This window comes from Tamandua tetradactyla, chromosome 24 (assembly GCF_023851605.1).
Source record: "Tamandua tetradactyla isolate mTamTet1 chromosome 24, mTamTet1.pri, whole genome shotgun sequence".
NCBI classification, from domain to species: domain Eukaryota; kingdom Metazoa; phylum Chordata; class Mammalia; order Pilosa; family Myrmecophagidae; genus Tamandua; species Tamandua tetradactyla.
This window is the reverse complement of record NC_135350.1, coordinates 49,364,179-49,378,636: the sequence shown is the minus strand read 5'-3', so window position 1 is coordinate 49,378,636 and position 14,458 is coordinate 49,364,179. Positions and strand designations below refer to the sequence as shown.

Here is a 14,458-nt window from a genome sequence, read left to right as displayed (position 1 = left end):
AGAAAAGACAATACAGTGATCAAAAGCAGTGATGAGATTTTTTAGCAGCATTAACCGTCATGACCTAGCAAAATGAAAGAAAATGGTTTAACAGAACTGTCAGCTTCAATATAGCTAATAAAGGCATGGATAAATGTTTATTACATACCGGAGACAGATCATTTCTGTACAGAAATTGAGGATGACCTTTACTGATAACTCTTATCTGCCTGATATCCTGAGCGAGAAGGAGAGAGAGAGACAGAGAGAAGCATATTTGCTGATATTTATGAAAGGAGAAATTATCATTTGCAAATAAAACTTTTTAGCAATGATTATCTCAAGTCGCCCTCTTGCCCTCACCCCTACTCCCGCAGAGACATATCTAAGGAGGTATAATATAAATCTTCTCCAGGCCAGTGTATCTGACACTGCCTTTGGTAAATCTCAGGGAAATTCCACCTAAACTCACTGTGCCTTAAAAAGCAGAGAATATGAGACGATGAACATGAATAATAATATGAATAATTTGACTCCTAATTTATTCTAAGATACAACAAAGATATTGCAATTATATAACACTTTTAATAAAATGATCTTACCTGTAATTGGAGGTTTTTAGAAAAATTAATAACTGATCCATGCCCATACTGACAGGGTAAATTAACCAATATCTATAACATGTCAAGAATTTTTGAAAAATATTGCTGTTCAAATGCCACTTGTTATTGGTGTTGTTATTTTTGCTCTTACCACAAAACTTTTGGAAGTGTTGATGGTGTATTTATGCCAGAAGTCCTTTTTTCTTTTTTCCTTTTTCATTCCAAGAGATTTCTTGGTATTTTGTCAAGTGACTTATAATTTATTAAGTTGAGTTAACATTAAAACCATAAATACACATTTGATACTATTTAAGGTAATTATTTAGGATAATTCAGGGAAGAAAAGAGCAGATTTACCTGAAATATTTAAATGCTAAGCTTGTTTTTTTGTTCAGAGACACATGCCAATTCTTATTATATTGTTACTGTAATAGTTTTATGTTTCGAATGGCTCTCCAGTACGTTTTAGTTAATGACGATATTTATGACATAAAGGAAATCTTAGACATTGGGTGGTTTTATTACATATTCTTTTTTCTTGAATTTTTTTATTGTATAGAATAAGATATATGCAAAGCAAAGAAATAAAAAAGCAATAGCTTTCAAAGCACTCTTCAACAAGTAGTTATAGGACAGATCTCAGAGTTTGTCATGGGCTACCATAAGTTCCTCTTAGACTTTTTTCCTCCTAGCTGCTCCAGAATGTAGGAGGCTAGAAGGCTTACATATTTTTTATCATCACAATCGACTTTTCTTTCTTCTTTTTTTGTGAAAATTAACATATATACAAAAAAACAATAAATTTGAAAGCACAGCACCACAATTAGTTATGGAACCTATTTCAGAGTTTGACATGGGTTGTAATTCCACAATTTAGGTTTTTACTTCTAGCTGCTCTACAATACTGGAGACTAAAAGAGGTATCAATTTAATGATTCAGCATTCATATTCATTTGTTAAATCTTATTTAACAAATACATATTCTTGTTTTAAGATCTGTTTACATTTAGGGCAAATTTCACCCTAAACTTAAAGTTTTCTCTGGAAGGCATAGCACCAAACACACATAGTAGATTAAAAGTGGAAAGAATAAGGCCATGTAGTGAATGGAACTCACTTGATTTAAAAAAATGATAATTCTTGTTTTTAAGTGAAATTTGTTTTAGTAATAGAGGTGTCACTGGAAACCTCGTATCTTCCCAGTTCTATGGCTTAAAATGGCTTTCCATTTCTTTCTCCCTTCAGTAGCTTGTTTTAAAAATCTATTTATTTCTAAAAAGAAAAGAAAAGAAAATCTATTTATTTCTTTATTAAAACCAGCCCATAGGCAACTGCTTTACACACCTAATATGCAGAAACTCTGACAAAAGCGTTGGTAGTATGTAGGAGCCATCCTTGGCATTTTAGATCTTGGAAAAAAAGAATCTCCTCTCTCTGTCCCTTTTTCTCTCTTTCTCTTTTGCAGCTGCACTGTCATGAGTTCCCTTGGCCCCTTTGAGCTGCTCTGAATCACTGACTCCGCTGCTATTAAGAGAGCATGAGTTTTCCAGAATGTCACTGGGGGCTTGTTTGGCATTTACTATCAAACGTAGACTCCACTGAGGCTGAAAAAGACAAAACAAACAAAATCTTTCAGATGAGATTGAAACAACAGTTTGTGCCTTGTTCATAAACATGTTATCTGTGCCTCTGACCCAGCATTCACGCTAAGTTTTCCTCTAAGCACCATTTTTCTTTACATACAGGAGGTATTTGAGACAGACAGACAGGCACACATGCACACACACAGAGAGAGAGAGAGAGAGAGAAAGGAGAGCAAGTGCACTAGTGACAGAAATCTATAGCCTCTCTTTGATCCAGAAAGCCATGATAATTTAGAAATTATAAATTCACAAATATCAGGATAATTCATAAATACCAGGCAAAATAAAGGAATTAGAAAGAGGTCTAACTACCTTCGTCTAAAATCTTAAACTATCATTGTTGAAACTATAAAGAACAGTAAAGAAGAATTTGTAATTTGATGAAACTGTAATTCAAATAAAGAATAATTATATTTTACTGTAAAAGTTCCTCATGAGAATAATCTTTTCTTTTAGATTCATAGCTTTCTGTACTGTTCAGATTTAGTGTCTAAAGCAAATTTGGTGTTAAGCAAGTTGAAACAAGAGTGAAGTTGACTATTTTAAGTGCTTATGTAAAAACTAAAAGCCTCAAAAATCCACTTGGGGACTGCTTGATCAACATGGTGATGTAAACAGCTACTGAAAACCTCTCCCCAGAGATTCAGCTGAATAAAAGGACTATTCTCATATGTTCAGAACTCTGGAGAAAGGTATAGATTGGAGGAGGACGACTCTACAAATGCTGAATCAAAGAAAGAGAAAAATATCAGATAGGAAACTGCCATCCTGGACTGGACAGGCCTTCCCCCCCTGCCCTTCACTTGGTCCCACACACCTCGGAAAGTGCCCAGAGGCAGCAGCTGGGAACGCTCCCACCTCCCACTGGGGCCACAGACGGTAAAATCTCTCACAGCAGTGAGACAGATCACCCCACCCCACCCCATATCCGCATACAGAAACCAAAGCCCAAAAGGACCCACAGCAGAACTTAAGCCACAGAGGAGGGCAGAATACGAAAGAGTAGGAAGGAGGATCTTTGAAAACTGAGGAATAGGGAGGGTGCGGCAAAATTTTTCTTAAAAACAGCAAGCACCCAGACAGAGGCAATCCAAATCAATTGTTTGGGGGCCCTGGGGACAGGAGAGGACATTTCAAAGCACAGGTCAATGAGCTATGAAGAGTTTGAGAAAACGGAGACAGAGACTGTGTGCCAGCCATGGGTCTTGGTGCCCAACCCCCACTCCTGAAGGAAACAGCAGAGGGAAGTCAGATGCCTGCCTAGGGGATGGCAGCAGTTGGGAGCAGCTAGAGGAATCCTCCACTGCAAGTAAAATAGGAGACATAGCCCCATATTGAGCCAGATTTTGGCTGGCAAAGTAAGTGTACAAGAACCCCGCAGTTTCAGCCCTGCCTGGTCAGAAATTTCCTGGGCTTCAGGAGGTAAGCAGCTTCTGAGGGTGATAAAGTCACCCAACAGCACCTGCTGGGCGGGCTGGAAAGTGCAGGAGAAATTACAGGGCTTTTCAGAGCCTTTCCAGACCTTGCTAGGCCCATTGGAGCTGGTTTACAACACCTGCATAGAAAGCTGGCCCTGTTTTGGCTGAGAAACATGGACAACCCAACTGTCAGAGCAATGCAATAAAACAAACCCAGGTCTTGCAGAAAAGGCATGAGGAAAAATTCAGCATTGCTTCTGATAAAAGCACTCCAAAAGGTGGAAATCAAAGGAAATTTCCTCAATATGATAAAGAGCATATATGAGAAACTCACAGCCAGCATTGTATTCAATGGTGAGAGACTGCAAGCCTTCCTCTAAGATCAGGAATGAGGCAAGGATGCCCATTGTCACTACAGTTTTTCATCATTGTTCTAGAAGTTGTAGCTAAAGCAGGTAGGCAAGAAAAAGAAATAAAAAGCATCCAAATCAGAAAGGAAGAAGTAAAACTCTCATTATTTGTAAATGACATGATCCCAGATTTGGAAAACCCAGGGAAATCTGTGACAGAGCTCCTGGACCTGGAGCTAATAAGTGACTTCAACAAAGTGTTGGAATACAAGATTAACATGCAAAAATCAGTAGTGTTTCTATACACTAGCAATGACCTAAATCAGGAAGCAAGTAAGAAAAAATTCCATTCACAATAGCAACTAAAAGAACCAGGTATCTAGGATTAAACTTAACTTGTACACAGGTCCTTTTATTTCTTTTAAAATAAAAAAAGCTAAATAAGTGGAAAGATATTTTGTATTCATAGATAGGAAGGATAAGTGTCAAGATGTCAATTCTATCCTAATTGACCTACAGATTCAATGCAATACCAATCAAAATTCCAAGAAACTATTTTGTAGACTTGGAAAAGTTAATTATTAAATTTATTTAGAATGTAAAGGGGTCTTGAATAGCCAAAAACTTCCTAAAATATTAGAATGAAGTGGGAGGCCTTATACTTCTTGACTCTAAAGCTTATTATAAAGCCACACTGGTCAATACAGCATGGTATTGACACGAAGATAGACATGTTGACCCATGGAATTGAATTGAGAGTTCAGAAATAATCCTCAGATCTATTGTCAATTGATTTTTGACAAGGCTCCCAAATCCACTGAATTGGGACATAATAGTCTCTTCAATAAGAAGGACTGGAAGAACTGGATAATCTATATCCAAAGGATTAAAAAAGTACCCCTGCCTCACACCCTATACAAAAATTAACTCAAAGTGGATAAATAACCTAAATATAAGAGTGAGTACTATAAAAACTACTAGAAGAAAATGCAGGGAAACATCTTCAAGGTTTAATGATAGCAAGTAGCTTCTTAGACATTAAACTAACAATCTGGCTCCTAACGTTTTGGAATTCTATCCTTCCCAATAATATTGGGGAGCCCACTTCCATTGGAACATGAAACCCAGTCTACAGAGGACAACTACTGCTGAGCTCCTCAAGGGTCAGTGCTCTCCTTCACTAGGATATCCCTGATAGCTTTGGTGAAGAAATCCCCTCCCAGAAAACATTTTACACTGTTAAATTGTCTGAAATGACATGATAAATTCATTCTAACATGTCTACTGTAACCATCAATTACAGTGGTTATACTTGTAAATGTATTTGTTATTTTAGCTCCTTTTCCTTATTATTTTTTGATGTTATCTTATCTTAACTGAGAGATTTAAATATTGCTGTAACCAGATGCTTGTCCCTCTTTTACAACCCATTTGTTTAGTTTATTTCCATTCTTTGTTATTGTAGCTGTCATCTTACATTAACTGAGTGATTTATAACACTGTGTAACCAGATGCTTGCCCCTCATTTAAAGCCTTCATTTACAGCCAGTTTGTGCTTACTCCAGCTAACTTTAATCAGTTTTCATGGGATTCTCATACTCATGTTTGCACAGTCACATTAACTGTAACCAAAACATAACCAATTAATAAATGCCAACTTAATATTATCACTTTCTCCACCTCCCTTTGTTTGAATCTCAAAAAAACCCCTAAGATCTTTCTACCTGGGGAGACAGATTTGAGCTTTTCTCCTGTCTCCTTGCTTGGCTTCCTTGCAATAAAACTCTTTTCTTGAAAAAAAAAAAAAGGTCTATTTAAGATTGATTCATTTAATTTATTTTTTTTATTTATAAAAGCAAATGATACTCTGAGAACCACCAAAAATGGACATTTTAGTTAGCTTAACCACAGCCATGTTTAAATAAAGTATCCATATAATCATTGTAAAGCCTGTGCTTGCACAGTAAGTTTCATAAACTGATTTAAAATTAAGGCAACAAGGAAAAAAATCTACAAATTCAGATAGTAAAGTTCTTAAATTCTAAGTATTAAACACTAACTTAGATACCATTTTATTAGCTGTCAAACTGTGAATGTTCTCAAAATAGCAAGTAGAAAGCTCTTACAAATATCTGCATTAGTCACCTGGTACATACCCTACAAAAGGTGGGGACTGACAGATAAAGATTCTGATCTAATGTTTCCAATAAATAGTAATCAAAAATTGTATCTGTTACATGTCTTGATAAAATAGTCTTCATTTTTAAATTTTGCAGTTGCTCTATGTGGCTTCCAATTATATACCACACACTGTTTTAAGAGCATATTGCTTGTATTAATTTGTTTAATTCTCTTAACACTCCTATTTTGTCTGTGGGAAAACTGAGGCACAGATAACTTACATAACTTATCCTAGGTTATACAGCTAGTAAGTGGTGTAGCTGGGATTTGACCCAGGGAGCTGTCTCAGGAGAGTTTGTTCTTTATCATTGTGCTTGTCAGCTTCTCAAGTATCAAGGGATTGGCATTTGAGGTAATTATAATAGCGAGTCCATGACTTTGAGAAGTGTGGTCTGAGTACAAATTTTGTAAGTAGTAATAAATGATTGGGAGACATTCATTGGCTCATATTTTCATGAACATATGCTGTTCTTCTTTTTAGCTGCATACATTTATATGTGAATATACTATAAACCACTGTAGAATATACAGGTTGTGTCCATTTATTTACTATTATAAATACAATGAATTTCCTTATACAAAAATATTGTGGAAGTCTATAATTAGGTTAGAATTTGAAAGTGTTTGCAGTTTTTAGTTCATATTGCTCATTGCCGTCTTGAAAGAGTAAACCCGTTTATATTCTCACTGGCAGAGTATAAAAATACATTATTTCTGTACACTTTTAGAACCATAGTGTTAGTATTTAAAATTTTTGCCAGTGTAATAGAAGACAAATGTTACCTGATTGAGAAAGACAAATAATATCCATTTGAGGCTTAAATCACCATTTCACTTATTAGTGGTAAGTTTGAACATTTTTCATGTTTTGACTACTTAAATTTCTTTGTTTATGAATGGTACATTCCCCTCTTTCATCCACTCAGTGTGAATGTTTTTATCAATTAATTTTTAAGACCTCTAGTAAGAAGAATATTCACTCTTTGCCTGTAGTGTATGTTGAATTTTTCTGACTGTAATATATTGTTCCTTTATTTGTCATATGTGCTGTAATATTTTTTAAATAACTTGGTATTTTTTTAAATTTTGTTTAGAAGACTTTTGGCTTGCAAAAGTTTTAAATTTTTACTTAGTCAAGGCTATATATTTTCCCAACTAGAGACACATGTCTACCTATTTATTCTTCAAGTTATGTTTACCTTTTTACATTTCTTTCTTAGTGCATCTAAAATTAACTGTTCTAATTTTATTTTATGCAAATAGCAAATAAAACTAAAAATCATTGTTGAATATTTCATCCAGGTGATATCCTACCCTCCTAACAACTTAAAATAACACCTTTTTAATTTATTCAGTGCTTACATATGTTGATCTCTTTCTGGACTTTATTCTCTCCCATTAATTTGTATATTATTACACCAATATCAACTTTAATTATTGTTTCTGCCACTACAAATACTCATTATTATTATCCTTTTTCTAAAGCATTTTGCATCATGTGATCTTCAGAACAAGTTTTTCAAGTTTGGAAAAACAAAGCATATAGAAGAAAATAGAAACAAGGTACCACATGGGGATTTTCTTTAAATTAGATTATATTTACCCCATGGAAAGTTAATATTTTAAAAATCTAGCCTTTCTAGCTATATTATTAATTATTTATGTATTCAGTAAAGTTTTGAATTTTTATGGATTTTATTTAAATAATTTATATATTTCATGAACTTTTATTTACATGTTAGGGCTACCTCTAGGTATTTAATATCTCTAGTAAATATTAGAATCTCTAATATTTTTTATTGTTATTGAAAAATACTGGTATTTTTCAAATGGTATTGTTGGTATGTTAGAAAGCACTTGTAAGTTTACATATGTGTTTTACAAATGGCCAAATTGTTAGTCTTTTATTGCTTTTGTACTTTTTTTCTTTATACTTTCATACTAGGGAATAATGAATCTTTTGGGTTTTTCTTTTTAAAAATTATCCCCCCAAAAAAGATAGTTTTTTTTCTGCTTATTTTTATGATTCCAATGCATTGATTAGAAATTCCATGACAGTGTTCATAACGGATCTGATATCCTCATTTGTTCCTGATTTGAATGAGAATATCTTTACCGTTTTGCCATTATGTGGAATGTCAACTTTAATTTGATATTTACTTCTTCAACATATTAAGAGATAGGACATTTAATCCTTGTTTAACAGCAGCTAATCAGAACTGTATCTCACTATCGAATGCATTTTTGGGCACTGATTAAAAAGAATATTTAGTTTTTCTATTTTTTTGCTTATTTATGTGATGACACAATATTAAGATATTGAAACATCTTTGAATTCATTTCAGATATTTTACCAGGCCAGAGCAGAATTTTATTTTGAAGTTTTAGATGGATTTGATATTGTTCCCAAGTTTTATTCTTATTTTCTCCTAACTTCATCAAATGAATTGTGTTTTTCAAAGCTATATAACAAACATTATCAGGTCCTCAATAGACTGAAAGAATTTGCTCATAAAAGTGTTTGGAATTTAATTCTTTGATAATGTAAAAATGTCATTTTTAACCAATATCTAAAATATTTGGTTCACTATTGTGCTGGTTTGAAGTGATGTAGGTACCCTAGAGAAGCCATGTTTTAATCCTAATCCTGTTTTGTAAAGGCAACTGTTTCTTCTAATCCCTATTCTGTATTGTATGTTTGAAACTGTAATTAGATCATCTCCCTGGAGATGTGATGTGATCAAGAGTGGTTGTTAAACTGGATTAGGTGGAGGCATGTCTCCACTCATTTGAGTAGGTCTTGATTAGTTTCTCGAGTCCTATAAAAGAGGAAACATTTTGGAGAATAAAGGAGATTCAGAGAGAGCAGAGAATGCTGCAGCACCATAAAGCAGAGAGTCCATCAGTCAGTGCTTTGGACATGAAGAAGGAAAATGCTTCCCGGGAAGCTTCATGAAACAGGAAGCCAGGAGAGAAAGCTAGCAGATGACGCTGTGCTCACCATGTGCCCTTCCAGCCAAGGGAGAAACCGTGACTGTTCACCATGTGCCTTCTCACTTGAGAGAGAAACCCTGAACTTCATAAGCCTTCTTGAACCAAGGTATCTTTCTTGTAACTGGGACATTTTCTCAGACTTAGAACTGTACACTAGCAACTTACTAAATTCCCCTTTTTAAAATCCATTCCATTTCTGGTATAATGCATTCCAGTAGCTAGCAAGCTAGAACAGATTTTGGTACCAGGAGTGTTGGGTGCCGCTGTGGTTTGCAAATACCAAACATGTTGAAACCGCTTTTTAAATGGATAAGGGGAAGATTCTGGAAGAGTTGTGAGAAGCCTGGTAGAGAAGGCCTAGAATGCTCTGAAGAGAATGTTGGTAGAAACATGGACTCTAAAGATACCTCTGACCAGGCTCTAGACAGAAATGAGGCATGTACTATTGCAGACTGGGAGGAAGGCGAGACTTGTTTTAAAATGGCAGATAGTCTGGCAAAATTGATGAGTGGCTTTGGCTGGAAGGCTGATTTTAAAAGCCATGAACTTGGATATTTAGCAGAAGAGAACTCCAAATTAAATGTTGAAAGCTCAGCCTGGTTTCTCCTCACAGTTTATAATGAAATATAACAGGAAAGAGATAGGCTGAAAACTGAATTCTTAAGTACAAAGAAACCAGAAATTGATGTCCTGGAAAATTCTGGGCTTCTAGGAAGTGAAACCCCAGAGAATAGTGCTCCATGTAAGGATTTGGCCAGATGTAAAACCAGTCAGCCATATCAGAGAAAGCCAGGACTGGACATGGAGTTATCTAGAAAGGATTTGGGGAAACTCCTTATGTCTGAAGGGCATGATCCAAGGCTACTGCATAAAACCATGCGAAAGTGCTGTGGGACCTGTACAAACAGAGCCGCTGCCAGTCTGGACTGGGGGGTTCAGAGAAGGGACACATTGGAGTCCCTTCAGAGACAAAACCATGGAGGCTGAGGTCTGAAGTCAAGAGGCCAGGAGAGCGGACCCACCCAAGCCCGTGGAGAGGGTGAGTTTGCCGCAAAGGCAGAGGATGGGCCTTCCACCTCATTGCAGTGGAAGAGTCATGCGGCCTCAGGCCTTGGAGAGGGTGAAGCACATTCCTTGGGATTTGGGGACAGCCTGGCTGCCACCACATGGAGGGGTTGAGGTGTGCCCCGGAGATGGCAGAGAGCCTGGGTGCAGCCCCCATCCTTGGAGAGGGTGGAGCCGAGAAAAAGGTGGTCTCCCCAGTGTCCCCAGGGATGCATTTTCCCCTTGGAAAGCAACAGGGGACTGCCGCTGTCAAAAGCCCTGAGGATAAATGACTCTCAGACTTTGAAATCTAATGGACTTTGCCCTGCGGGTTTTCAAAACTGTATGCGTCTGGTGACCCCTGTGTTCCTTCCTCCCTATGGAAATGCTTATATGTATGCTATGGCTGTTCCTCCTTTGTATGTTGGCAGCAAATAACTTGTTAACAAATTTTCAAAGGTCCAGAGACAGAGAAGAATTTGCCTGAGCACAGATCACACTTGTACCTAACTCTGATGAGACTTGCACTGGTTTTAACTTTGTATTGCATTTGATTGTTACTGAAATGCTTCAAAATTTTCTGATATTGTGATGGAATTAATGTATTTTGTATATGTGGAAAACATGTCTTTTTTAAGGTCCAGAGGGTAGAATGTGCTGGTTGGAAATGATGTATGTACTCTAGAAAAGCCATGTTTTAATCCTAATCCCGTTTTGTAAAAGCAACTGTTTCTTCTAATCCCAATTCAGTATTGTATGTTTGAAACTGTAATTTGATCATGTCCCTGAAGATGTGATTTAATCAAAAGTGGTTGTTAAACTGAATTAGGTGGAGGCGTGTCTCCACTCGTTTGAGTGAGTCTTGATTAGATTTTGGAGTCCTATAAAAGAGGAAACATTTTGAAGAATAAAGGAGATTCAGAGAGAGCAGAGAATGCTGCAGCACCATAAAGCAGAGAGTCCATCAGTCAGCACTTTGGACATAAAGAAGGTAAACGCTTCCCGGGGAGCTTCATGAAACAGGAAGCCAGGAGAGAAAGCTAGCAGATGACGCTGTGCTCGCCATGTGCCCTTCTAGCCAAGGGAGAAACCATGACTGTATTCATCATGTGCCTTCTCACTTGAGAGAGAAACCCTGAACTTCATTGGCCCTCTTAAACCAAGATATCTTTCCCTGGATACCTTTGATTGGACATTTCTATAGACCTACTTTAATTGGGACAGTTTCCCAGCCTTAGAACTATAAACTAGCAACTTATTAAATTCCTCTTTTTAAAAGCACTCCATTTCTGGTATATTACATTCCAGCAGCTAGCAAACTAGACCAACTATTTTAGTCATTTATATATTTTCTTGTAAGATATTATATATCTTACCTTTATATATATATATACCTTAAGATATATATATCTTAAGGTATATATATCTATATATATAAGGTATATGTATCTATATATACCTTAAGATATATATATCTTAAAGGTTTTCAAATTAATTTTCTTAAAATTGTTCACATATTCAGTTTCTTCCATAATATTTCATTTTAAGATTTCTATACTGTAAATTAATTTTGATAATGGATATTTTCTTAGAAAATAGTTGATTTGTGAATGTTATTTTGAAATAAGTATTGAGGTATAATTTTGGTATAATAAATGGACCCTTTTCAAGTCTTATAAGTTTAGACAAGCATAAATAACCAGGTCATAGTTAAGATACAGAAAAATTCCATCCCACCAACAGGCTCCCTTTTACCCGTATTTAGTCAGTACCCTCCCCATACTTTTCACCCTAGGCAACCACTTATCTGTTTTCTGTCACTATGAGCTAGGTTGCCTATTCTAGAATTTTATAGGAATGGAATCATGCAGGATATTCTCGTTCTGATTTGGTTTATTTTATGTAGCATAATGTTTTTGACTCTTTCATTAATACCATTTTATTACTGAGTAGCATTACATTGTGTGATATATAGCAATTGGTTTATCCATCTTCCTGTTGAAGAGTATTTGGGATGTTTCCAGTTTTCAGCTATTACAAATAAAGTCACTATGAATATTTGATTTATGTCTTTGTGTAAACATGTTTCTGTTTCTCTTGGGAGAATACATAGGAGTGGGGGTTCTTAGTCATATGGTAAGTGTATACTTTGCCGCTGATAGCTTCAGCTGGGCCGCGCGACCGGTACACTGGGTGGGTTTGGGGCGAGCTCGCAGGGAATTAACCTGGGTAAGCTGGAGCCGGCGCTTTCCCCAGCCGGCGGTCGCGAGAAGTCGTCACTCAGGCCAGATGCGGGTTTTAAGCTTTATTGTTACACTCCGGGATGGGCCACCCGGGAACCCGAGGGGTGAGACGTCTGGGGTCCGAAGACCCCGGGGCTCGGACGACCCAGAGCGGGGTAAGCGTGGGGCTTAAGTACTCTCGGGGAGGGGTGGAGTCTTGGGCGCACACGTCAGGAAGGGACAGCCAATCACACAAGGCAGGAGGCAGTTGCTAGGCTGAGGGCTTAGGTTAGGTATAGAGGAGTGAAGAGAATAACAGGAAGGCTTGCGGTTTAGTGGTGAGTTACGGAAATGTGCGGTCTACAACAAGAGGGGGAAGGGGGGGAACAGAGAGGGGGGGTTACAGGTACGGAGGGCAGAGAGTGAATGTAGAGAGGGAGAGAAGGATTAAAAAATTTTAAGCATGGCTAGGCTCCAGTCCCTGAGAAATATGCCACATACTTACCTTTTAAAGGCACTGCAAGCTGCTTTCTAAAGCCGCTTTCTAAAGTAAAGGCTTCTAGTTGTTACATATCACCATCGACACTTGGTACTGTGATGGTTTATATTTCAGCCTTTCTAATGAGTATGTAGCATCTTATTTGGGGTTAAATTTGTATTTCTCTGATGATTAAAGATGTTGAGCATCTTCTTTTTAATCAGCTTAACTGAAGCATAATTATGTAATTGTACATATTAAAAATGGTAAGTTTTAATGTATGCATGCATTTATGGAACCATCACATAATCAAGATAACGCATCCATAACCCAAAGTTGACTCATGCCTCTTTGAATAAATTAGTATGAATTTCCTAGAATTTTATATAAATAGAATCATAAAAATAAAATTTTCTAGAATTTTATATAAATAGAATCATATTTGCAATTCCTTAATGACTCATGATGTTGACCAACTTTTCATGTGTTTATATGCAATTTATATATATATTTTTTGATGAACTGTCTATTCAAATCTTTTTTACATCTTTATTGGGTTTTGCTTTCTTATTATCAGATTTTTTTGAGTTCTGTACATATTTTGGATATAGTTTCTTTGCCAGAAATTTAATTTGCATATATTTTCTTCTAGTTCATGCTGCAATTTTGTTAAGAAGTTTTGTATCTGTGTTCCTGAGAAATATTGGTCTGTAGTATTCTCTCACTGGAATATATTGTTTTCTGATTCGGGAATCAGAGTGGTGCTGATTTTGTTCCAACAAAGGAATGTCAGTATTGGAGGGTGTTGAAAATAGATGGTCATTCATATTTAAAATTTCAACTTCTGCGTGAGACTAAAGCAAAAATTGTTTATTTGGTACAAAAAAAAGCGCCATTCCATTTCAGGTATATTGTTATACAGCAGCTTGCAAATAGAACAGTCAGTTCTCCCTCTTGTGTAAGGTTTTATTTTGGATTGGCTTTTTATCAGGGCTCTTCTCTGATACTTTATCCAACTTCTCCTGGATGTTTAGAATAATCCAAGTTTAATTGATCATATTTTCTCATCTTTTCATCTGATTCTTTCCCTGGCTATGTGGAACAATTTTTGTGATTGCACTTTTGTAATTATTTGTATATCATCTATGTAGAAATGTCTATTCAAGTCCTTTGCTCATTTTTAATTGGGTTGTTTGTTTTTGTTGTTGAGTTGAAAGACTTCTTCATATGTTCTAGATATTATCAGATTTTTGTTTCTACCATCTCCCATTCTGTAGGTTCTACTTTTACTTTCACAATGAATTCCTTAGATCCTTAAATTTTTATGAAGTCTTATTTATCTATTGTTATTTTTTACTGTTGCTGTGCTTTGGTGTAAAGTGTAAGAAACCATTGCCTAACATAAGGTCCTGAACATGATTTCTTTGCTTTCTTCTAGGAGCTTCACAATTTTGGCCCTTATATTTAGATCTTTGATTGATTTTGAGTTAATTTTTGTATGTAGTATGTGGTTGGGAACCACTTTCATTATTTTGCACATGGATATT

At 36.1% G+C, this 14,458-nt stretch overlaps 1 long non-coding RNA gene across 4 annotated transcripts in view; it reads left to right on the top strand.

Annotated features, from left to right (window-relative positions):
• Positions 1-14,458, top strand: part of LOC143668331 (uncharacterized) — a 186,463-nt gene that overhangs the window by 35,035 nt on the left and 136,970 nt on the right. For all 4 annotated transcript variants that reach the window (XR_013168389.1, XR_013168388.1, XR_013168390.1 and 1 more), the window contains exon 3: positions 7,659-7,736. This is a non-coding gene — a long non-coding RNA (uncharacterized LOC143668331). The remainder of the gene's footprint in view (positions 1-7,658; positions 7,737-14,458) is intronic.